This window comes from Pseudorasbora parva, chromosome 18 (assembly GCF_024679245.1).
Source record: "Pseudorasbora parva isolate DD20220531a chromosome 18, ASM2467924v1, whole genome shotgun sequence".
Classification (NCBI taxonomy): Eukaryota; Metazoa; Chordata; class Actinopteri; order Cypriniformes; family Gobionidae; genus Pseudorasbora; species Pseudorasbora parva.
Genome location: NC_090189.1, coordinates 15,938,885 through 15,965,687, shown reverse-complemented (window position 1 = coordinate 15,965,687; position 26,803 = coordinate 15,938,885). Strand labels below are relative to the sequence as shown.

The 26,803-nt window shown below is 42.3% G+C and overlaps 1 long non-coding RNA gene across 1 annotated transcript in view; it reads left to right on the top strand.

The window, feature by feature from the left end:
- Positions 1-26,803, top strand: part of LOC137046659 (uncharacterized) — a 541,808-nt gene that overhangs the window by 414,416 nt on the left and 100,589 nt on the right. The gene's annotated exons all lie outside the window — the stretch shown is intronic.

Below are 26,803 nucleotides of genomic sequence, written 5' to 3'. Positions count from 1 at the left end.
GGAAAAGGGAAATGATGAGAAAGGGGGAAAATAGGAACAAGACTAGGAAATTGAAAAGGGAAGAAGAGTAGCAAAAAAAAAGGAAAGTGAAGAAGAAATTTGGTAAGGAAAGATAATGGAGAGGAAAGGAAAAAGAAGAGGAACAATAAAAGGAAATGGGAAAGGAGAGGAACAGGAAAAGGAAGAGCCATGATAACGGTTTTAAAAACAGGCTCGCGTCCAGGTCTGAACCTACATTAACAGCATATTACTAGAGCAGAAAGCCCTCAGGTGTGTGTGTGTGTGTGTGTGTGTGTGTGTGTGTGTGTGTGTGTGTGTGTGTGTGTGTGTGTGTGTGTGTGTGTGTGTGTGTGTGTGTGTGTGTGTGTGTGTGTGTGTGTGTGTGTGTGTGTGTGTGTGTGTGTGTGTGTGTGTGTGTGTGTGTGTGTGTGTGTGTGTGTGTGTGTGTGTGTGTGTGTGTGTGTGTTTGTGTGTGTGTGTGTGTGTGTGTGTGTGTGAGAGAGAGAGAGAGAGAGAGAGAGAGAGAGAGTAACCTCCTGATAGATTTATTTTATTTGGGCACTGTTCATGGTGGTATATGTTACCTTCAGAAAGACTCAGTCAGAACAAATGAGGGGAAAATTTGGGGGTTTTCTAAAGAGAAAGGGTGATAGAGCCAGTTTCATTTGAATAAATATTTATTTATTTATTGGCAGTGGGGAAAAAATGTCTTCATTGCTCTTTTATGAATGTATTTGCACTGATCTGCATAGAAGAAGCATAGAATCACAAGAAAAGGTTTCATCACTATCCCATAATGCATTGGGAGGTGAGCTGGTATCAGATTTAAACAATTATTATTAGGCTATTTTTATTAGCTATTTATTATTATTATTATTATTATTATCATTTGACAAAAATGTGGGGAATGTAAGATGGATGACGATTTTAAAAGTCTGCTATTAAAGGTTTGCTATTAGTAGCAAAAAAAAGTGTCCCTTGTGGTAAAATCTAATCGCTCCCTATTATAAAACATTTAAATTGTGCATATTTATTTTTATTAATAGTATTTGAAAAGGTCATATGACAAAAATGAAGTGAAATACGTTTGTTGCATAATGTGTTTTATTTGAATTATAGATAATACACTTTCATAAACTACTGCGTGTTGTGCAAGTACGCTATATTCCGTTCATGGCCTGTGATGTGTGGCTATGCAGTAATAGATGATTAACACCAGAGGGCGGCAGATAACTACAGATAGTTTACAGCAGTGATCTCAACTCTTCTTGCTCCAAGGCGCTCCATTGTTCACAATAATGACTTTTCCAGCTGTGTGTGTGTGTGTGTGTGTGTGTGTGTGTGTGTGTGTGTGTGTGTGTGTGTGTGTGTGTGTGTGTGTGTGTGTGTGTGTGTGTGTGTGTGTGTGTGTGTGTGTGTGTGTGTGTGTGTGTGTGTGTGTGTGTGTGTGTGTGTGTGTGTGTGTGTGTGTGTGCGTGTGATATAGATATTACTGATCATTTCTACCTGATAAAATATTTTAGAAATTCGTAAAATGAAATTATAAATCATAAATATTATATATTATATTATCATAAAAATAATTTATTATTTTACATTACTTTTCCAGGTCAAGAAATCACACTTAAAAATTTTAAACAAAGGTTTCCTGGTAGCCTGACATACTCAATTCTAGTCAGAATATGAGTCTGATACATTTGGTCTGATACCGGTCCATTGGGCTGTAATTATGGGGCTTGTTTCAACCGAACCAGAAAAGACATCAATTGGATAGACCTACAACCAATCAGAGCATCGGAGCGATGCATAACGTTAGCTGTCAAATGTCAACAGAACAACTGCACTGTGTTGCCAAGTCTGCGGTTTTGCCCGTGGGTTGTTTTCCATGTCCACGGTTTAAAGTGACCTCAATTATGTGATATATAGAGCCAGGAATGCCATTTTTTCCCCAGAGAACTCCCCCAAAAAGCTATTGGGCTTGTTTTGGGCTAGTAGTTGGCAGGTTTTGTTGTAAAAATTACTTGAATAAGTAACACTAGAAGTAAAAGATGAGTGTAAATGATTTTTGCCAATGTTGTGAAAAAAAAAGATTTTAAATATACACAGAGTACTTACCAACAGGATCATTATTTCTGAGAGAAATAGTAAAGCTGAATGCATATACGAACAAGTTCTCCATTTGATGACGTGGATGATTATGTTACGGTTTATCATCTGTCCATCATCATCTAAAGCCCGCCCTGACAATTTAATTGGCAGTCTCTGTTTCTGTTCTAGCATAATTACTCCTCTGTGGATCAAGTCTAGCTTGACAAGCCAGACCCACATCAAGATGTTTGGTCTGGAAACTCACCATAGACAGGGCTCAATCCGAGGGGCGGGATAAACGGTTGTCTTTCAAACTCCCTCTGCACACGATAGGATAGCTATACACCAACCAGAGCAACGAAGGTGAAGCAGAGCTCGCTGACAGATTAAAACATTCGCCGTATCCGGTCGGCTAAACTCCGAACACATCTTCCCTTTTTAAGAATGACTTCAGTGCTGTTCTTTGTTCTTTTCTCAGAGAAAAGCTTAACTCCAAGTCTTCCAGAATTGCAGTCAAAGCTGATTCGAAAGACCGCCGCCGTTCGCCAGTTTCTGTGTTTACTAGAAGCACTCAAACGCAACTCGGCCGTCGTCATTATGGCCCCGCCCGCCGACTCTATACACGATGTGATTGGCCCGTCCAGATTGAGAGGAATACAGCTCAGAAGGGTATTGAGAGTTCCTAGACGACACTTGCGGGCAGATTAAATTTGCTGCCGCTAGGGTGCGTCTAGATTTCTAGGCTAGATCAAGTCCAGGTCAAGCGGCAACCTCCCGCGATCTCTCTTGAAGCCAATACGGAAGGAATGTAACCTGCAATTCATCGACTGCCCACTAGAGACAGGCTCCAGAAGGGATCAGAATCTCATTGAGCCCCATGTTAAAATTCTCAACTTTACAGTAGGGGTGTTCGATTCCAGGTTTTTTGGAGTCGACCCCGATTCCCAACTCCCACTATGGGAGTCTATGGAATTGACTCCTCGACTCCATTTACTTCACATCAAAACAGGGTAAGAAATCAGAAAAAAATGCTGTTGTTACATATTTAAATTATTTCCCCCTGACACAAGGTCCTAAAATCCTCTTATTAAAACCACACACTTTTAGTGTGGCCGTCCAAATTAGTCAAATTTAGCGATGACTTTAGTGGCTATGTTTCTGTATCTATTGCCAATAATTTTACATAGGAAAAGTCATGAAAAAAGATGTGATTGTCGAGTGATGGCGCTAAACGCACATGACCATTGTCATAAAAGTTGAGTTAAAGATACTAGCCATACATAAAAAAATGCACACTATTAATGCATTTTTTCTTGATGTCAGAATTTTTATGATTTATGGTTAGTTTATTGACGTTAACCATGGAAAACCAAATCTATTTATCGCAATAATATATACAATCAATTAAACTAAAGCTAGCATGGAGGAATCCTCTAATTACAAGCTAAAGTTGCTGTGATTATTTTCTATTTCTAAAGTAAGCACTCAAATAAATGTGTGTGACAAAGTTTTTGCGGCAGCTCTCTGATGCGGTGTATCACGTCAGTGTACTTGTATATACACACACACACTAATACAGCTCTGATTTTTTTTCAGAGCTAGCTATAGCTTATATATATATATATACACACTTTATAATAATAATATCACTATTATAATAATAAAATAATTTGTATTTAAAAAAAAAACAAAAAAAAACATCCAAACTAAGTTTGTTTTAACTTCAAAAACGCAATTTACTAGGATTTCCCCCCCCCCCCCCTACATTTCACTGTGCCTACTTCAGAGATCCCTTTTCCCACCTAATTTTCCCTACCATCAAATGCCTTACCTCTTTAGAAAGCTGAGACCCTGTAGTTTCTTAGGAAACAAGCAGAATAATTGTGTGTAGTAGTGGCACAGAGTTATAGTGGCTAGAATATTGTTTTTTTTTTTTTTACACAAGCTGCACGATTAAGTCGTTTATCGAAACGAAAAGCTGCAATGTCAACGTGTTAAAGCATCCAGATTTGTAGCCATGTTAGGCTTTCACATCTCTAGTTCGGTTCATTTGGTCCGAACCAAGGGCAAACAATTATACATTGTTGAATTTTTCAGCTTTTTTGGTTCTTTTTCACACCACACTGATTGCTTTGGTCCGAACCAGCTGAAACGAACCAAAACGCAGGCACGTGGCAACATCCACATCACTCATTGGCCATGGCGTATTTCCTAAACTGCTTTTCGATTGGTCAGAATTTGCGGGTGGAAAAATTCCAACAGAAGAGGCAAAGCCAGCAAACTATAATAACACTATGGAGAGACGACTGCGCGGGCCAGTTTTGTCCCTGGCCATAATCTACTACACTGTGTGTATTAACCACAGTATGCAAAATATACATTTTTATAATGAAGCGCGGATGCGACGTGAAAACAACGTTCTAATGCACTGCAGACGGCGACCGCGCATCGCTCATCACTTCAAGGAGGCATGCATTAATTATTCTTAACTGACATGCTCATCTTCCCGAAAATATTTCCAACGATCTATCAGGTAATAATGTCATGCACACAATGTCAGCGCAGCTAACTACGGCAGCTCGTTTAGTCCAAAAATTATCAGTACTTTTGCGGTTGGTTCTGTTCGAGGTCGGATCACGTTCTCACCACAAATGAACCGCTCCAGTTCGTTTGAAAACCTACCAAGACCACCTCTCCAAGGAGGTCTCGGTACGCTTGTTTGGTCCGCTTTTGGTTCGCACCCGAGTGCGATTGCTGCTTTCAGACCTGACCAAACGAACCGCACCAAAGAGGGAAACGAACTCTAGTACGATTCAACCGAACTAAATGAGGCAGGTGTGAAAGCACCCTTAATAACGTTTGTAAGAAACCAAACCATTTGTAAATCTGTCAAGATTTCAGCGAGATAAGAGTATTTATGTTCGTACAGATCACTCATCTTACATCAGGTTCCACAGAGCCCGACAGAAAGCTTGCCTGTGACAAGATGGCCGCCGGTGATGACGATGGTGACTCCGCCGTAAGACATTATTATGGATATCTATGTTTATGTTCAACGGCTTATCGGAATCCTATGGGTGACGTCACAGACCGAACAGCCCGAGCCCGAGCTCAAATGTTGTGGCTGAGTTTGGTTGGTATCCAAGCTAGCTTCCTGGTATATCCAGGTTTTTTCAAGACTGTAGGAGCCTGTTTGAGGTCATCTTGAGGCCTCTTGTTTGCTGAGCTACTCTATAGTGGGCCCTGGAACAGGCTTTGTAATGTGTGTGCAATGTCGTGGAATGTATCATGCACATGTATCAAATGTATCAATGTATCAAACTCATTTTGGCGTGCATATGATACGCTGTTTTTCGCGTGCATATGATACGCACTTTATGGCGTATATATGACACGCTCTTGGATAGGTTTAGGGTGGTGGGGCGTATATATGACACGCGCTTGGGTAGGTTTAGGGTAGTGGGGCGTATATATGACACGCGCTTGGGTAGGTTTAGGGTAGTGGGGCGTATATATGACACGCGCTTGGGTAGGTTTAGGGTAATGGGGCGTATATATGACACGCGCTTGGGTAGGTTTAGGGTAATGGGGCGTATATATGACACGCGCTTGGGTAGGTTTAGGGTAGTGGGGCGTATATATGACACGCGCTTGGGTAGGTTTAGGGTGGTGGGGTGGGGGGTTCGTATGTATAATACGCCATAAAATGCGTCTCATATGCACGCGAAAAACAGCGTGTCATAGACACGCCAAAATGAGTTTTGGCGTATACATTCCACGACATTGCACACTCGTACTATTTATACGCATTGCATTCGCGTTAGACACAACCGACTGTGTTTATGTGTATAAACGATTTAATATCGGTACTTCGGTATTAGATTGTGGTACCGTACCGAATCCAAAATTGTGGTATCGAGTAGGCATGTGCCAATATCAATTTTTCATGTTGCGATTAATTGCTGAAGTTTTATCACGATATACGGTATTATCACGATATTGAAATAAGTTGCAAAAAAAGTGTTGCCATAGCATAACAGCTTTAAGAACTATTTTTGTAATAACAAAAATAACTGAATGTTTAAATACAATAGTGCACCAAAAATATTTACACAATGAGAAATCAATGTTAAGTGGTCTCTTGATTTTTTTCAGAGCTGTAAAAGTAAAATTTTCAAACAGATTAAAGTGCAAAAGAATTAGGCTATCAGGTAGGCTAACAGGTAGGCTAACAAATAAGGTCTCATTATTTAATGCATTAACTAAGATTGGGCAATAGCTACATTTGGTACAGAAAGTAATAATGTTTTTGGTAATGTTAGTTAAGAAATACTGATCATTGTTAGTTTAATCTTAAAGTTGTATCCATTAAAAAGTTATTTTGGTTTTGATTGTAATGTTATTAAACAGTAACTAAGAAATTAGCATTACTTAGAATGATTCATTCTTTATAAGTATTTTTCATTGTCAGTTTGGTAATAATGAAGTCGTATGTCTCAAAGTTTTACTGAACAATAACAAATAATTAGAACAGTTCTAATTATTAGGGCATGTTGTAGTCCAGATTAAAACATAAAAATGTTTAAGTTTGAAAATAAATAGCCTATTAAGTCTTTAAGTATTAAGTATTTGGTGCTGTGGTGAACAACATTGAGATTACAAAAAACAAATGGCTGTTTTAAAAACTGCACGCTTTTTTGTTTGTTTGTGGGTTTCCGGGGTAACCGCTGCATTCCGCAGTTTATCAGCGCCCTCTGCTGTCACTGAGCGGCACTTCAGCAACGCATCTCCTTCACGGTTCAGTCATGTGCAAACGCACGTTGGGCTTGTTTATATCTAAAGCGCTTCCCTTTGACGCAGATCAGCAGTGTTGAGCATTTATACGGTTGATGGGCAAAGTATTCTTGAGTGCATTATAAAAAAATTATTAATTGTTAATAAATTATTATTTACGATATTTTAAAGTGCCCACGATAACAATATCGTGCATATTCATTATCGTGATAAATCGCATTATCAAAAATCGGCACGTCTAGTATCGAGCCATCCCTACCGTAGGGTTTAATGTGGATTTGGCCCACTCTTTTCACTCTCTAACAGCTTCAACTCTTCTGGGAATGTTTTGCGTCTGTTTATGGGAATTTTTGACCATTCTTCTAGAAATGCATTTTGTGAGGTCAGGCACTGATGTTGGACAAGAAGACCTGGCTCACTGTCTCCGCTCTAATTCATCCCAAAGGTATTCTGTCGGGTTGAGGTCAGGACTCTGTGTAGGCCAGTCAAGTTCCTCCACACCAAACTCACTCATCCATGTCTTTATGGAATGTTCTTTGTGCACTGGTGCACTGACATGTTGGAACAGGAAGGGGCCATCCCCAAACTGTTCCCACAAACTTGGGAGCATAAAATTATCAAAAATGTCAGAACACATCTCCACTAGTCTAGAGTCCAGTGGCGGCGTGCTTTACACCACTGTATCCGACGCTTTGCATTGCATTTGGTGATGTAAGGCTTGGATGCAGCTGCACCGCAATGGACGCCCATTCCATGAAGCTCTCTACGCACTGTTCTTGAGCTAATCTGAAGGCCACAAAAAGTTTGGAGGTCTGTAGCTATTGACTTTGCAAAGTTGGCGACTTCTGCGCACAGTGCGCCTCAGCATGCGCTGACCCCGCTCTGTGATTTTACATGGCCTACCACCTCATGACTGAGCTGCTGTTGTTCCCAATTGCTTCCACCTTGTTATAATACCACTAACAGTTGACCATGGAATATTTAGTAGTAAGGAAATGTCACGATTGCACAGGTGGCAACCTTTCATGGTGCCACGCTTGAATTCACTGAGCTCCTGAGAGTGACCAATTATTTCACAAATGTTTGTAGAAGCAGTCTCCATGCCTAGGTGTCTCAAGACTTTTTGCAACATAAAGTCATTTTGAGTCATAAAAAATATTATAAAACTGCATTAAATTGTATACAGCATTTTGCGCTTGAAATGCACTCACTTTAGATCAGTGTTGAAAAGCAGGTATTGCTTGACACAATGATGTTTACATTAAGGAAGGATGCCATTCCAGATGTCACAGGCCTCAGCCAGTGCCGACATCTCCCGCCTGGGCCTCTGACACTCACCAAGCGTACGCACTTCCCTGGAGCTTCACACTCCCACTCGAAGTCTCAACCTAAACAATACGGGTCTCCGGGTTTGTGTGGGGCGATGACTGCTTTACACAAACATCTCAGTCACCAGTCCCTTATAATTCAAACACTGTTGCCAATCCCCTAGAGTCTTCACACTTCAATTTCAAATGTATTATTGGACAAACTGATGGCTCCTGTGAAGTTTATGTCCTCCCAGTAGAGGGAACCGCATATGTCCTGATGAAAAACTTCCCTTTTCCTTTGTGCTTCGAGGGCCCCAAATCAGATATGGATCAAGTCATAAGACACGACGGGGGGATAATTTACTGAAGGCCTCAGGCGCTTTCAGGAGGTTCTAGTTTGCTAAACCACAAACATATTCACCACACGGCACAAGTCAGTAATTACAAAGCTAGCAGCTCATTTTTAAAGAGCCGATTCTATCCTTAAGCCTTGCCCGAGGTTGCGCGTACTGCAGTATATAGGCTTTTGAGCATCCTCATCGGTTTTTGTTGATTAAATAAAGGTTTTACTGTTTTGTTGTGTGAGTGGGACGCTTTGTCCCTGCTGTTCACAGGGGCAAATGAGCCTGTGACTCGAACGAGCACAGCATGTCCGCCAGATGTCAAACTCTACAGGGCAACCTCCACCCTGCTTTTTCTCACCGACTAACTGCTGGGACAACTGTTCTCACTCAAATGGATAAAAGATGACTGTCTCTTTTCCTTTTTTCTTTTCTCTCCTCTCTCTTACTCACTCTCTCAGGGCCGGATGAAAGGCCTCCCAAACACCCACTCCATTTGCATGCCATTCAGTCCAGAACACACAGGGAGCCTGTGTGCCGGAGAGTAGAAGGAGAGAGAGGGAAAAAAGACGAAGAAAGAGAGAGAGGGAGGGAGCAATGCACCGAGCAAGAAAGGTCAAAGCTAACTGTATAACTGTACAGCAATTTCAAGCAAGAGAGATAACTAGATAACGTTCAAGTACGAGGCTTTGTGTAGTGAAAGAAAGCGAGAGACAAAAAGAGGAGCTGGGGAAAGTGGAGTCATGTGAAGCTCATGAGGGCAGACCTTTCAAAAAAGGTCTGGATTGTTGCTCACTGCCTTGTTTTGCCGCTTACTTCCTTTGTAGCCTGGATACAAGCACATACTCTCTCTTACTCTCTGTTTTATCACTTTTGTTTTCATAGAGAAGTGATTGGGGAGTCTGATGCGGTTGTTTGTTAGATGCACTGTAAGGAAATTTAGAAAAATTGACTGAAAACCATGTACAAATGTTTCAGTACACATTGGTTACGCTGATTACAAATTAGATAATAGATTTAATAGAACAATACATGTGGTTTACTTTAAAATACTGTTAAAAAAGCCTGGTTTTGATATATTATAGTATATTCAGGGCTTGACATTAACACCCGTCAAATGCAGGTGAATTTCAGCAGTGGTGTGTAACAGTCACTCTATAGCCACTTTGGTGGGTTGAATTTGATATATAATATATACAAAATGTTGTTGTAGTCTTTTAATTCAATGCAGTTTTGTCAAAAAAATGTTACCGAAATTTCTGAAACATTTCCAATATTCATTTACCACAGAGTAGAAACACAATACCAGCTGTGCTTTCTCTCTCTATCTTATCTCTCCGACAGCAACCTGACACACAAACCCGAATATTATTTGTGTTACAGAGCTTGAATTTCGACGTGGGATTGCATGTATCGTGCATAATGTTACTTTTTGCTCACACCCAAAGTGCACGCACAAAAAGCCGTCTCTCAGTTCTAAATTGAGTTTGTTTTCACTGCTTCTTGCGCTTCTACAGTCAAATACACACAAAGTAATGTCAAAATGTCAGTCTTGGCGAGTATGCAGGTAAACGTTCAATAATGTTTTAAGTTAAATGGATACTTCACCGCTTTTTCATATTAAACTATGTCATTCTCTTAACTAAAATGAGTTGACACATGCCTCTCTCGTCTCAGTGCGTGCACTTAATCTCTCTGACGCGCGGTGACATTCTGATAGCATTTAGCTTAGCCCACTAAGCCCAGTTCATTCACTATGGAACCAAACATAGATCAAGTTAGAAGTACCAAACACCTCCACATTTTCCCTATTTAAATACAGTTACACGAATAGTTAAACAATCAAGTATGGTGACAAAATAAAACGTGGCGCGTTTCTAATCGGATTAAAAATGAGAACTACAATGTATGGCGGATTAGCACTTCTGAGAGTACTTCGGCTCGGCGCAGTAAAAAGTCCCGGCCGAAACATCTTCCCTCACATCTCCCTATTGACAGAAATGAGAGAGGGAGGGGGAGGTGTGAGGAAAGATGTTTCGGCCGGGACTTTTTGCTGCGCCGAGCCGTAGTACTCTCAGATGTGCTGAGCGGTAGTTTAATATGAAAAAGCGGTGAAGTAACCCTTTAAAGTTTGAAAAAAGAATACACATGTGTAACCATTTAATCGATCCGTGCATTCATCGATTCATTCAATCGATCCGGCGGTCTTTCGAATCAGCTTTGACCGCGACTCTGGAAGACTTGAAGTTAAGCTTTTCTTTGAGAAAAGAACAAAGAACGGCACTGAAATCATTCTTAAGGGAAGATGTGTTCGGAGTTTTGCAGACCGGATACGGCGAATGTTTAATCTATAAACTAGCTCCGCTTCACGTTGCTCTGGTTGGTTGTAGCGCTATCCAATTGCGTGTAGAGGGAGTTAAAAAGACAACAGTTTATCCCGCCCCTCAGATTGAGCCCTGTCAATGGTGAGTTTCCAGACCAAACATCTTGATCAAAGTTATTCAACTAAATATACAAATAAAATTTATGAATTAGGTTTTATTTAATTCTATAAACTATAATACTGATCTGCCAACATTGTCGCTACATGATAAATTAAAATAACCTGATAACATCACTGTTTTCTCCAGAACGACTGTACAGCCGAATCTAATTTTGTGGCAATATTGTATATAAATAAAGTTCATTGATTGATCTTGATGTGGGTCTGGCATGTCAGGCTAATATAAAAACACTTATTTACTCATTTTTATTCTCTTAATGTGCATCACATTTGTTGCTGCATTATTTAAATAGTTATGTTTGTTTTTGTTATAATTTATTCACAATGGTGTTATATGAATTCAGTAGGATTTTATGTTTTATGCAGTCCTATGGTAAACATACTGTAAAATACAGATCAGTTGCTTTGTTTCTTCAGGGAGCAATGCAGGAAATGTTTACTGTTATTTTCGTGATATCTCCCCCCTCCCCCTCCCCTCATCTCTTCATGGCTGGCTTTTCCATTTCAGCCCTGCTGTGCACTCTTCCATGAGTTCATTGCTGAAGATGTGGAATATTGTCTGCAGCAGACTTCATGCTGAAATGTAACCCGGAGGAATGTCTTTATGAATCCTACTCCATCATGATGAACGTTATGAAAACGTGTGAACTCGTAACAGTGAAATAATGGAACTTAGAATCAACAACCAATTGCTTTGCTAGAACTCAATGTCACAGTCTGAGAAGGCACAGGGTTGCGTTTCTCGGTTATACACTTTATTTAGTAGTATGTGTACTTAAAGTGTACTTATGATGTATACTCAAGAAAGTACTGCTAATTTAAAGTAACTAAATGAGTTAAGGTTCAGGGTAAGTACCTAGTTATAATGTAATTGCTATAGTATGTACACACAGAACAGGGCCGTAAAATAAAGTGCTACCATTTCTCTCTTTTTGAATTAAACCTACTTATAAAAAAAGCGTACCATACTTTTGCCTTGGTTCAAATGCAGTAATATTTGTTCACATACTTTGGAAAAGATGAGATGACTGAAAGACTAGCTGTTCTTCTTCTTTTCTCAAATGTAAACAATTCTTCCTCCAAAGTAATGTTTATTTAATGTATAATATTTGTATATAATGCAATACATAAGCTGCTTGCACACATAAAAAAACTCAGTCTGAAGTTTTTAAGTTCAATCAACTTGAATGTTTAAGTTATTTCAATTTAGATTATGTTAAAGTGACTTTAAATGAGTTACATCTTGTATAATGTATTAAAAAAGTTTAACTTTTCTTAACTTAATTTGATTAGTTAAAACAGTGGTGTTGGGTTTGTCTATATTTGACACAAATCTGGGTTATAACCCAGCATTTTCTAGACTGCATATAAAATCATAACTTTTAACTTTAAAGTATTTAAAAATACTGTATTGTAATATGTTGTTGGATAAATTTCTGTATTACATAAATTGAGAATCTAATGAGAATCAGTATTGTGCTGATATATTATATGCTATATATATTGTTGCCTTACATTTTTAAGTACATTTAACTTGGATGTTTAAGTTCTTTGTTAAGTTAACTTGCTTGAACTTATTTTTATAAGTTTAAGCAATGTGGGGGGATAGGCGGCACATTATGGGCATCGATACTTCTGGTGGTGAAGCTTCAGGCACAGAGGTGGAACACAGGCATAGCAATTAGATGTGATTCGTCATTCATCAAGCATATCTTACACTAAAAAAAATATTGTTGGTTTAACTTAAAAAAGTAAGTAACCTAGTTGCTTTAATATGTTGAGTTTATTTAATTTTTTAAAAATGTTGATATGGGAAATTGGTTTATAATAGAAACTCAAAATATTATTGTATCTGAACCACATGAAAATTTGATAAATCATGAAAACATCACTGTGGCAAGGGGGGCGTGGTTCAGCGAGGTCTGCAGCGGGAGAGAGAGCCGCGGGACAAGCGGTACGTGAGTGGGTTAGAAGCAGATTAATAACACCTGTCTCTTGTTCTAGTAATGAGCGCGGAGAGGGGATAAAACATCAGTGGAACCGGAGATCGAGGAGAGAGAGAACCCGGACGGTTGATGCCAAACCCCCTGTACAGAGACTGAGTAACCGGAAGCCGGAAGTGCCGACCCGGAAGTGATCGAGAGATCGTGTTTATGAGATTTCACACATGACTGTGTGTTTATGAGTTATAGAGAAAATAAAGAGACAAGCATCAACCGTCCAGCCGACCCCGTGTCCTCTTCCTTCCTCCTCATATCGAACATTATTACAGTGGTGCCGAAACCCGGGAGGAAGTAGGACCGCGCCGCCGCCATGACTACACCAACGCCCTCCGCCACGCCGTTTGCGGACATTATCACCTCTCTCGCGGCCCTCCACCAGGAACAACATCAGTCCATGCTGGAGCTGCGGGCGGACCAGGAGCGCCGATTCGAGGCCATCGTCCGCGGCCAGCAAGAGGACCGCGAGAGGTTCCGGAGCTGGATAGACCGGGAGGTTCGCACCGAAGCCGCCGGGCTCGCCAGCGCACCGGTCCACGTGCCCCTACACAAGATGGGGCCACAAGACGATCCCGAGGCCTTCATCGATCTTTTTCAGAAAGCAGCGGAGGCCTGCGGGTGGCCCCGGGCACAGTGGCCGGTGCGCCTCATTCCACTGCTCACCGGAGAAGCCCAGGCGGCCGCCCAACAACTGCCGGTGGCGAACCTCCTGGATTATGAAGATCTGAAGAGGGCCATCATCCAGCGGGTCGGTCGGACCCCCGAACAGCACCGTCAGCGGTTCCGCTCGCTGGAGTGGGGGGAGACCGGCCGGCCCTTCGCGATGGCCCAACAGCTCCGGGACGCATGCCGCAAATGGCTATTGGCCGGTGGAAGCGACGTGGACCACATCGTCGATCTGGTGGTACTGGAGCAGTTCATCGCTCGGCTACCTAAGAAGACCGCCGAGTGGGTCCAGTGCCACCGGCCCACGTCGCTGACGACGGCCATCAACCTGGCGGAGGACCATCTGGTGGCGTGCCCGGGGGTCGGCGAACCCCGACTAACCTCTCCCTCTCTCTCTCCCCCCTCTGTCTCTCCTTCTCGCCCTGTCCCTCTCCCTAGGTCCCGCCCTCCAGGGCCCCCTCGCATTCCCCCCAGAGGTCGGGGTGGAATGGGCCCAGGGCAGTACGGGAGTTCGAGGGCCCCGCCCAGGTCGGGCGGGGCCCTCGACCTGCTGGGGTCGGGCGGGCAGGCCTGGGCTGGCCTGCTGGCGGTGCGGCGACCCGGACCATTTTGTGGACCGATGTCCAATGATGGACATCGGGACAATGATCCGGGTCCCGGACGTTCAGCGGACCACCCCTGATCAAGCAGGAGAGTACCAAGTTCCTGTGAGTATCAAGGGGGGTACATATCAGGCCTGGGTGGATTCAGGATGTAACCAAACCTCGATCCATCAAAGCCTGATGCAGCCTGGGGCATTGGATACAAGCCGCATGGTTAAGGTGCGGTGTGTGCACGGGGATGTGGTGGAATATCCGGTTGTCCCAGTCACGATACAGTTTAGGGGAGAAAATCATAGTGTTGAGGTGGCGGTTAGTCCCCACCTCCGGCATCCGCTAATTCTGGGGACGAATTGGCCCGCCTTTCCAGCGTTATTGGGGTCGATATGCGCGGATGCCGCTTGGGGGAACAAGGCTAGGAACGGGGCGGTGCGGGTGCAGGTTGGCGAGACTGATACGGGACCCTCGGGAACTGCTTCAGAGGAACCGAGCGGGGTCGAGAGACTGATTCTCTCGGACCGCGATGACTTCCCTCTGGAGCAGTCTCAAGACGATACCCTAAAACATGCTTTCCAACAGGTCCGCACTATCGACGGTCAGTCCCTTCAACCCGCCTTGCCCGTCACGTATCCTTATTTTGCCATAATTAAGGATAGGTTGTATCGCGTGACCCAAGACGCTCAGACAAAAGTGGATACAACCCAGTTGTTAGTACCAAAGAGCCGCCGGGAAATGCTTTTCCAGGCGGCTCACTCTAACCCAATGGCGGGCCACCTGGGACAGGCGGCCACGCTGAATCGTTTAATGACCCGATTTTTTTGGCCAGGCATTCACGACAATGTGCGCAGGTGGTGCGCGTCTTGTCCTGAATGTCAGTTGGTGAATCCCCTGGCCTCCCCAAAAGCGCCATTGCGCCCCCTTCCATTAATGCAGGTCCCCTTCGAGAGAATTGCGATGGACCTCATCGGGCCATTAGAGCGATCCGCACGCGGACATCGTTTTGCGCTAGTTATCGTGGACTACGCAACACGATATCCGGAAGCAGTGGCTCTCCGCAACATCTCGGCGAAGAGTGTTGCGGACGCACTGTTTCGTTTAATCTCCCGAGTGGGGATTCCGAAGGAAATCCTCACTGATCAAGGCACGGCGTTTATGTCACGCACGCTAAGCGAATTATACGGGTTATTGGGCATCAAATCGATTCGGACAAGCGTCTATCACCCACAAACAGACGGCTTGGTCGAACGATTTAATCGCACTCTTAAATCCATGATCCGTAAATTCGTACAGGAAGACGCCAAAAATTGGGATCGGTGGTTAGAACCCCTCTTATTCGCTGTGCGGGAGGTCCCGCAAGCCTCCACGGGGTTTTCCCCCTTCGAGCTTCTCTACGGACGGCAGCCCCAGGGGGTGCTGGACGTCCTACGAGAAACTTGGGAGGAGGGGCCTTCTTTGGCCAAAAACGAAATTCAATATGTGCTGGACTTGCGAACAAAACTCCACACCTTGGGGCGGCTATCTAGGGAGAATTTGTTGCAAGCCCAGGACCGCCAAAGCCGGTCGTATAACAGGGGTACGAGACTACGCAAATTCACACCGGGAGAGAAAGTGCTCGTATTACTCCCTACATCGAGCTCTAAATTAATGTTGAAGTGGCAGGGGCCGTTTGAGGTCGCACGACAGGTTGGAGACCTCGATTATGAAGTGATACGGTCCGATAGGAACGGGGCACGGCAAATATATCACCTCAATCTCCTGAAGAAATGGAATGAGGTCGAATCAGTGTTGTTGGCGACGGTGATCGGGGGAGAGGATGATCTCGGGCCAGAGGCGAGCATCAAAGCACAATCGGTCGCACTGGCCCCTGGGGGAGATCACCTCTCACCGTCCCAACTCACTGATCTCTCAAAACTACAGGCGGAATTCGCCGACGTGTTCTCGCCCCTACCGGGACGTACCGACTTAATTCAGCACCATATCGAGACCGAGCCGGGCGTGGTAGTTCGCAGCCGGCCGTATCGCTTACCTGAACACAAAAAAAAAGTAGTTCAGGAAGAATTAGGGGCAATGCTCGATATGGGAGTAATAGAGGAGTCCAACAGTGACTGGGCGAGCCCGATCGTTTTGGTCCCTAAAACCGACGGCTCGGTCAGGTTCTGTGTGGACTACCGCAAGGTGAACGCAGTGTCGAAATTCGACGCGTATCCAATGCCGCGGGTTGACGAGTTGCTTGATCGGCTGGGCACGGCTCGATTTTATTCGACATTGGACTTAACGAAGGGCTATTGGCAGATCCCCTTGTCTCCATTGTCCAAAGAAAAAACAGCCTTCACCACGCCGTTCGGATTGCACCAATTCGTCACGCTTCCCTTCGGCTTGTTCGGGGCACCCGCTACCTTTCAGCGCCTCATGGACAGGATTTTGCGTCCCCATGCCGCATATGCTGCTGCCTACCTGGACGACATCGTGATTTACAGTCACGATTGGCAGCGGCATATGCAGCATGTCCGGGCGGTCTTGAGGTCGTTGAGGGGAGCGGGGCTCACGGCCAACCCGAAGAAGTGTGCAATTGGGCGGGTGGAGGTAAGGTATCTGGGCTTCCACTTGGGTCATGGGCAGGTGCGTCCCCAAATTGATAAGACCGCCGCAATTGCAACCTGCCCGAGGCCCAAGACCAAAAAGGAGGTAAGGCAGTTCTTGGGGCTGGCGGGATATTATAGACGGTTTATACCAAATTATTCGGACCTCACCAGCCCTCTGACTGACCTTACTAAAAAGGGGCTACCAGATACGGTCCAATGGACGGAGCCGTGCCAGCAGGCCTTCACCCGAGTTAAGGCTGCTCTATGTGGCGGCCGCTTTTACACTCCCCTGACTTTTCTCTCCCTTTTCTGTTGCAGACTGACGCGTCGGACAGGGGGCTGGGCGCAGTCCTGGCCCAGGAGGTGGAGGGGGGAGAGCGGCCGGTGCTGTACATTAGCCGTAAGCTCTCGAAGAGAGAGGCTAAGTACAGCACCATCGAAAAAGAGTGCCTTGCCATCAGGTGGGCCGTTCTCACCCTCCGCTATTACCTTCTGGGGCGGGAGTTCACCCTCTGTTCGGACCACGCTCCTCTCCAGTGGCTCCACCGCATGAAGGATACCAACGCGCGGATCACCCGTTGGTATCTAGCTCTTCAGCCTTTTAAGTTCCAGGTGGTCCACAGGCCGGGTGCTCAGATGGCTGTGGCCGACTTCCTCTCCAGAAATGGGGGGGGGGGGGGGGGGCTGCAGGCCGGACGGCTCCCCGGCCTGAGTCGGGCGGTGGGGGTATGTGGCAAGGGGGGCGTGGTTCAGCGAGGTCTGCAGCGGGAGAGAGAGCCGCGGGACAAGCGGTACGTGAGTGGGTTGGAAGCAGATTAATAACACCTGTCTCTTGTTCTAGTAATGAGCGCGGAGAGGGGATAAAACATCAGTGGAACCGGAGATCGAGGAGAGAGAGAACCCGGACGGTTGATGCCAAACCCCCTGTACAGAGACTGAGTAACCGGAAGCCGGAATTGCCGACCCGGAAGTGATCGAGAGATCGTGTTTATGAGATTTCACACATGACTGTGTGTTTATGAGTTATAGAGAAAATAAAGAGACAAGCATCAACCGTCCAGCCGACCCCGTGTCCTCTTCCTTCCTCCTCATATCGAACATTATTACAATCACAATTTGGCATTTTTACACTGCATTTACATGAATAAAACACACACGATTACCAATATATGCTTACAAAATCTTTTAATATTATTTGAATAAAGGTTGTCGATTCTCAAAAATGCTCATTGAATTAACTAAAAAAAATTATTTCAATGAACTCAATTTTAAGGCAACCAGGTAACTTATTTTTAAAATTATTTTTACAGTGTACTATTTTAAATAAGTTCATCACTTGTGTTGATGAGTATAGTCTTATAAGGGATCTTGTTTGTTTGTGAACTAGTCTGTTTCTGAAGGGACAGATACATACTCTTTGTGTTTGACCACAGCACACAAGCACACACACACACACACATTCCCCCCAGCCGACGTCAAGTCGCATGCTTTGAATTACTGTACATTTACGCCTGGTAAGAAGCCAAGGGCCAACTGCCTTAGACCGGATCAGACAACAGTCTGAATCAACTGTCTCATTTTCTTTTCTTCTATGTATCTGTCAGAGCTTTTTTCATCTTTATTTGCTCACTGTCTCCGTCTGTCCTTCCCTCATTTATTACGTTCCTTTTTCCCCTCTTTCCTCAACTCGTCAGGCCTGTTCTCTCTTTACATTGGCATTAAGTCCCCCGTCTGTTTTTCTTTATTCTTGTCTGTGCCACTCTTTTATTTTTCCTCCCTTTATTTTCTCTGTGTCTATTTCTCTGAGTAATCTGTGTCAAACTGTGCTAATCTCTTTTTATCTCAGAATATTTGCCTCTGTGGAATGTGTGCATTTAAAATCGTCTTTTAAAGGTAGTTAAACATATTTAATCATCATTTACTCACCCTCATGTTGTTCCAAACCAGTATTACATTTTAATGTCACAAATATGATATTGACACATGCTATTGAATTCAAGCCATAATGTATGGCTTGAATTCCTAAATGTAATGTCTTATGGGATTGGGACATCAGAAGTACATGAAATGGATTCTCATTTCTGAGTGAACTTTTCCCTTTAAGTGTCTTTCTGTGTCTGAGGTAAATCTTTAATCGCGGTGCCTGTGTGTTGGTGTCATCAGCGTCAGGTGACTGATCAGACCACATTTCTGTTTGTGAGTTGAAAGTGAGTCTCCACCCATACATGTAATTCATGCCCAAATCAACAGCCAACCCAGTGATGACACACACACACACACACACACACACACACACACACACACACACACACACACACACACACACACACACACAAACATCCTCTCTCATGCTGTTTACTTCTCTTGTTTGAGGCCCTCCACCCAAGTTCAAAACATCATTTTGTTTTCTCCTTTCCTGTTACTCACTGTGAACCCACCCACCTGTACTGTCTAATCAAATGAACACTATACAGTAGCATGTTTTTAGACACATACTATGGTGATACCATAATATTCTTTAAAGGGATAGTTCATCCTTCAAATTCATCCTGAATTTCTTTCTTCAGCTGAACACAAGGGAAGATATTTTGGAAGAATGTCAAAAACCAAACAGTCAATGGCTCCAGTTAACAGTTTGGTTTATGACATTCTTCAAAATATCTTCCCTTGTGTTCAGCTGAAGAAAGAAATTCATACAGGTTTGAAACAACTTGAGAGTGAGTAAAGGATGACATAATTTTCATTTTTAAGTGAACTATCCCTTTAAAGTAATTTGGAATGCCATATAAATATGGTTCAAGAAAATTGAAACTATTCTCCATCATTGTATATATTGAATCAAAGTACCATGTTTTTTGGACAATGGCACTTCTCTGTTTTTGGATATTTACCATGTTAATAACATAGCATTCTTTGAAGAGCTTTGAGTTACCATGCAAATACCATTATAAAGGAATATGATCAATTAGTACCATGGTGCACATCAATGTTTTGTTGTTTTCTGTACATACATTACCTTTCAAAATTTTGCAGTAAGATTTTTAAATGTTTTTAAAGAAAGCCTCAGGCATTTATTTAATCAAAATATAAGTAGAAATCAATACTGTGAAATATTATTAAATGTTTTCTATTACATTTTTTTGAAACGTAATTAAGCCATTAATCTGGTCTTCAGTGTCACATGATCCTTCTTAAATCATTGTAATATGCTGAAGAAACAGTTCTGAAAACAGTTGTGCTGCTCAATATTTTTGTGAAAAAACAAACAAACAAAAAAACAGGATTCTTTGATAAGTAAATACAAAAACAGCATTTATTTTAAATTAAAATCCTTTGTAACGTTATTAATATTGAGCGTTGATCAATTTAATGTTGTCCCGGACTGCCTGTGGGGTGTTCAAGAAAGCAGGTTATGTGCCTGGGTATGTTTAGGAGAAAGTAAGCAGATTATCTCGAAGTTTGGTTCCAAAAAAGGAGGTAACTTTCAGGGTATGTATACTTTCAGGGCATGCAACTGCACTCTCTGAACATAACCTGCTCTGGAGATTTGATTCAGAGGTGTTCAACGCATATTGATGAGGCTCCAGTGGGATGAATGCACAAAATTATATATATATATATATATATATATATATATATATATATATATATATATATATATATATATATATATATATATATATATATATATATATATATATATTAGCTATATAATTAGCATTAAACAAACAATATAGTGTTATTCACAGTGCGTAAAGATTATTAAATGAAAAAGTTGGAAAATGATTGGTCAACCACCAAAGTGGTGACGATATGCTCTATAAATAGCCATGAAACTAAACAAGAAGAAAGCAATATGGCGTGCTTTTTCTTGTCCGTTTCATGGTGACTTGTCAATTTGTCACTCTGTTGAGGATGTCTTGTGTGTTAACTGTTAAAGGGTTAGTTCACCCAAAAAAGAATTTTTTTGTCATTAATGACTCACCCTAACGTCGTTCCACACCCGTAAGACCTCCGTTCATCTTCGGAACACAGTTTAAGATATTTTATATTTAGTCCCGAGAGTGTATGCAAGTGTATGCTATACTGTCCATGTCCAGAAAGGGAATAAAAACATCATCAAAGTAGTCCATCTGTGACATCAGTTGGTTAGTTAGAATCTCTTGAAGCATTGAAAATACATTTTGGTCCAAAAATAACAAAAACAACCCGGGTTACCTGTTTCCCTTTGTTCAGTTTTCCCGCTCTTCATTTGTTACCATGGTTTTTGATGAATTAGTTGTCACCTGTTCGTTGTTGAGTTAATTTACTCTGTGTATTTAAGTTCCCCATTTCAGTTCTTTGTCTGGTATTGTTTGTGTGTTGTGTTCTAATCATTGTTCGATTATTTTTCTTGCTATTGGATTACGTGCATTTACTTTGTTTAATAACATAAATTATAATTGATCTTTTGACCAGTAATGAGTATGTAGCCAATGTTATGGTTGTTTCTGAAATAACTGTGATACTATGGTGCAGAGATCTGGCTATTACCATCCCTATACCAAAGTACTGCCATAGTTTTTTTGTAAGTGTATCTCTCATTCACCTCTCATCGCACGCCTCTCCTTTCCTATCATTTTCACCCACCCACTCAAGCTACCCAAGTGTCTTCTAATCTTCAGGCCTACTGTGTGTGTGTGTGTGTGTGTGTGTGTGTGTGTGTGTGTGTGTGTGTGTGTGTGTGTGTGTGTGTGTGTGTGTGTGTGTGTAACTTGAGGTCGACTGGGCATAGTGACCTATGTCTCATTAGAGACCAGGTCGGTCTTGAGCCCTCGGGGACGGCAGACATTCACTAGCACACACACCCTCACACACACAAAAAGGAAGAGAGGACAGGGGGAGGGAGGAAGGGTGCACAGGGGTCAAGGCCAAGGGGGAGGGCTTCCGCAGTGTTTATGAGTCTGCTCACTATGATTCAGACACACCACTATTGCATACACAAATACACTTTAAACACACCACCTGCTTCAGTCTTGCACATAATGGGCCAGAACTCTCTTTAGGTAATTAGTTTAGAAAGGACACAGCTTCAAAAGAGTTTACTGACTTTTAGAAATCATTATGTGTGTGTGTGATCATGTTTTTCTGTCACGGTGGTAATTTAAAACTCGAATGCACACTGACTCATGGGGACTTGTCTCACTGTGGAGACCTAAATTAAGGTCCTCATGAGAAAACAAGCTTATAAATCATACAGAATTAGTATTTTTAAATTATTATGTAAAAATGCAGAAAGTTTATTGTGATGGTAGGTTTGGGTTAGCATAAGGGATAAAAACAGTATAAAAACCATTACGTCTATAATGGAGAGTCCCCGAAAACCTTAAGTGTGTGCGTGTGTGTGTGTGCTGCACTGTACTGATTAATGAATGTATTTTTCTAATTATCGGCTTCAAATCTTTATGTCTAATTCAGCATGTTACTTGCAATCATTTGTGAGAAATTACTAGCATAGTAATTATTGTGAAATGATTTCATCAAATTATGTATAAATCCCATCCTATGCTGTGAATGGGCATCCTTTCTGAGGTAACATCAGTCCATTATGTAGCTTTTCTGCAGCTTTAGACTCAGATTTGAAAACATTTAATCATGTCTACTAAATTAAAACTCTGACAAGCCATCCTTTAGGCAGGAGTCCTGCGCAAAGCCATATCACAGGCTGAAATTCGACATCTGGAACTGCTAAAGATTCCTCACATATCTGAAGAAATATTACTCAGTCTTTGCTGAAAGATAGCTATTCTCATCACTAGTGACTGTACTAAATCGGATGCTTAAGCTACACCCGGTAATGTATGGATATTGTTGCATTAACAAAAAAACAAAAAAAAACAAAATAGCATTTACAGCATAGGCACTTTTCAGAGGTTCCATAAAAAGTAGTTTTCTTTAGAGGTCACGTACATAAACCTTGCAATTTTGAAAAATACTTTTTAGATTTTTGAAATGTTTTAAATGGTAAAACTGGCAATGAAACACTAGTTTGATTACTTGTTTATACTGTTAGCTACATTAAAATTGTACAATGCAATTTTATAGGATTTTTGTAGTAAATAGGCTATCCGATAACCACCAGGCCAGTGTTTTATATATTGTTTTCTCAGTTGAGTTCTTACAATATCCCAAATGTTTCCAACTATTTGTAAATCGTGAGAAAATTGCTAGTTTAACAAAGGAACCGGGATGTCTGAGGGAGTCTCCTGTCAATTCGGCCATATCTGCGTTACCCTCGTTTTCTGGTTTTATTCTGCAGAAGCGCTTTACTCTTAGCAGTGTGCAACAAGTGTCACAGCGGCCTCTGAGCGAACGCACATAGTAACGTCATAACATAATTTTAAACACACTTAAATGTAGTTAATATGATGAACAGAGCTGTGTTACCTCATACTCATGACCGGAAAAGCAGAAATGGCGCCGGCGACTGTTTTGAATAGGCGCCTTCTAGCGGACGGAAAAATTATATAGTGCGGCTTTAATTGTCCAAATTCTTTCTGATTTCATTGTATTATGACTGACTGCAAGAATTAAATACTTGGATTGTTAAAACTATACAGGAAAAAACTCAATTAGGTACGGAATCCAGCATACTTGTTGTCAAGCAGAATATTCAAGCATAAATCAACACTTTATTTTGATGGTCCTCTTTAGATATTCCACTAACTATAAGTAACTTTGCAACTCCATGTCAAAGCAGTCATTAGAGTATCACTAGACTGTCTGCTTAAAGCTGCTGTCCGTAACTTTTTTTGTGTTCAAGATTTACAAAAACTATATAATGAGACTGTACACCATGGATCCATTTTCCAAACCGTGTATTTTGTCTTACCCTGAATCATTATGGGACACTTATAATAAGTGTTTATATTGGGACTATTACAGGCCAGACTGGTAGGTACCGCTGCGGAGGAGCACAGTCCCTGTGTGATCCGCCATAGACATAAACGGAGAGAAGTAGCTCCGGCTGCAATGTTCTTCTGCAAGATGCATGCAGTTCTGTTTATTAACCACTAGAGTGCAAAAAGTTACAAACTGCAGCTTTAATATATGCTAATGCTTTATTTTATGGTCCCCCACAGGCATTCTGTCTACTAATGCTCTAATGAGAGTTAGTTGACAAGTAGTTGCAAAGTTAGCATATCTAAAGTGGACCATCAAAATAAAGTGTGACCAAACTGAATAATGGATTCTTTTCATATTCTTTGGCTCTGCACAGACAAAGTAGGAATTGTTGCCAGCGAGCGATTGATATGCACTGCTCTTTTGCTGTAGAGAGAGAGTGGAAGTGCATTTGTATTTCTAAGGGCAAAACACAAAGACACGGATCATAAAAGAAAGAGACAGGAGAAAGTGATACGTGGAGAAGACTGTAGCGGTGGGGTCAGGAGAGCATTATCCTCCAGTGATCTGAATAGACAACGTGACACAGGAAAAATACACGCCCTTATCACCGGCAGCCATACTAAATTACCGGATGTGCTCTTAGATAATGCTTACCTTGTGAATATACATGGACTTGACTTCTCAGGTCTTCTTTGCTTAGGATAAGGGTACTAGACCATAAAGGAGTGTCGGGGAATCGCTTTCAGATGTTTAAGCTGTATCTGGGAAAGCCCTTGCATTCTTTATTTGTGTTTTGTGATTGTTTTCCAGTGCTGTGGAGCTGGCATGGCCTATTTTGAACTGTTTCAGGGGTTGCGAATTCCACTTCTGCGACCACAGAGCTCCGGAAAAATGAAAGGAACATTCTGTCTGCCGAGATCATTTTCACAGGGAAAAATTGAAGGGAATTATTCAACGAATAACAGAATCCGATTCAGACTTTTTACTTGGTTCTGGAAAGTTGGACAGTTCGTTTACTTTTAAGAGCACATAAACTGACACTGAGAGCTTGTATAATGCAGATGACTCAATGAAATCCTTAGGGAGCAGTTGGGGTTTATTTTTAGGCCTGTGGCTGTGTCCGGCTTGTTTCTCAGTGAATTGTCGGTGTTGATTGTAAGAGGGGGTAAATGAGGGGATGTGTGGACGTGAAGACTTGCTGGAACATTCTGTGACTGAATTCTGTGAGTTTCAGAACTGAGCCGTGGAGTGTCGCGCTTGTAGACAAGCATGGTCACGTTACGTCTGTCACATGGGTGACTTTTGCAACAGGAAATCGTTTTATCCGACAGCGGGTTCACAGATGCGAAACTATAAACATATCAGCAGCTTGCAGGGTTATTTCACAGACAAGTTCAAGTCTGTGTCGTTTTCTGTTTTAAACACTTGAGAAACAATGAGAAGGCGTCACTGGAGCAGCCTGTGACGCTCAGGAAGTTTTCCTTCCCTTTATTTTCACTCCTTTTTCCTCTTCGGCTTCAACCCCGCTCAGAGCCCCCGTTTCCCCCTCCTCGTGTCATTTCCCAACTGCTCTGAGAGAATACGCAGCCGCGTGGTTTATCAACAGGTCATATGGCGTCATCTGATTAAAATGAACAGGATCATACAAATTAGAGACCTAATAGTATGTGTTGTGGTTGGTATAGCTGGCAAAGGATAAGTGAGTTTTGTGCTTTCATGCTGTTTCATTTCCACTCACGGCGGTGTATTATGGATCGGTTGTTCCTCATATGATACGCTTTTGGTTGTGGATGTCTGGACACATACATGATTATGCAATACACTTTGACTATGGGGTTGGACTGTGTGGGTGTATCCGGTTTAAGTAAAAGTAAAGGTGTGCCAGGTGTTCGTGGGTTGTTTGTTGTTTTGTTATTGTCAGGCAAGTTTAATATGAAGTCATTTCCTGCTTTTGAGAATATCCCATGAACACACACACACACACACACACACATGTGAAAGCAAACACAGGAAGGAATGTGAAAATAGACAAACACTCATAATTTTCTTTGAGCGAGGAAAAGACAAACAATGACCGTGTCCTTCATACTGTCAGATTTTACATTAACATGATGGTTATTTATATTTGTCGGTTTAAAAATAATTTAGTTTTTTACTATTGTTATGAGAATAATTACATCCAAGTAAGCTTCTCTTAAATTCACCTTCTGTGAATGTAGCCTTGGCCAGGAGGAGTTGATGTCATCAGACGGTATCTAACGTTCATTGGGTGTTTCGACCCTAAACTGTAACACCCTCCAGTTGGCGGGTCGGCAGTGGTGGCCAAATCACTCCCCATCTTTTCCTCATGGCTTCCAGCTTAGCTCCTCTCTCCTGTTCCATATCCAGCAAGAGGCTCTTTCTCTTTTTTTCCCTTTCTCTTTCGATATATATATATAAACTCACCTAAAGGATTATAAGGAACACCTGCTCAATTTCTCATTAATGCAGTTATCTAACCAACCAATCACATGGCAGTTGCTTCAATGCATTTAGGGGTGTAGTCCTGGTTAAGACAATCTCCTGAACTCCAAACTGAATGTCAAAATGGGAAAGAAAGGTGATTTAAGCCATTTTGAGCGTGGCATGGTTGTTGATGCCAGACGGGCCGATCTGAGTATTTTACAATCTGCTCAGTTACTGGGATTTTCACGCACAACCATTTCTAGGGTTTACAAAGAATGGTGTGAAAAGGGAAAAAACATCCAGCATGCAGCAGTCCTATGGGTGAAAATGCCTTGTTGATGCTAGAGGTCAGAGGAGAATGGGCCGACTGATTCAAACTGATAGAAGAGCAACTTTCACTGAAATAACCACTCGTTACAACCGAGGTATGCAGCAAAGCATTTGTGAAGCCACAACACGCACAACCTTGAGGTGGATGGGCTACAACAGCAGAAGATCCCACCGGGTACCACTCATCTCCACTACAAATAGGAAAAAGAGGCTACAATTTGCACAAGCTTACCAACATTGGACAGTTAAAGACTTGAAAA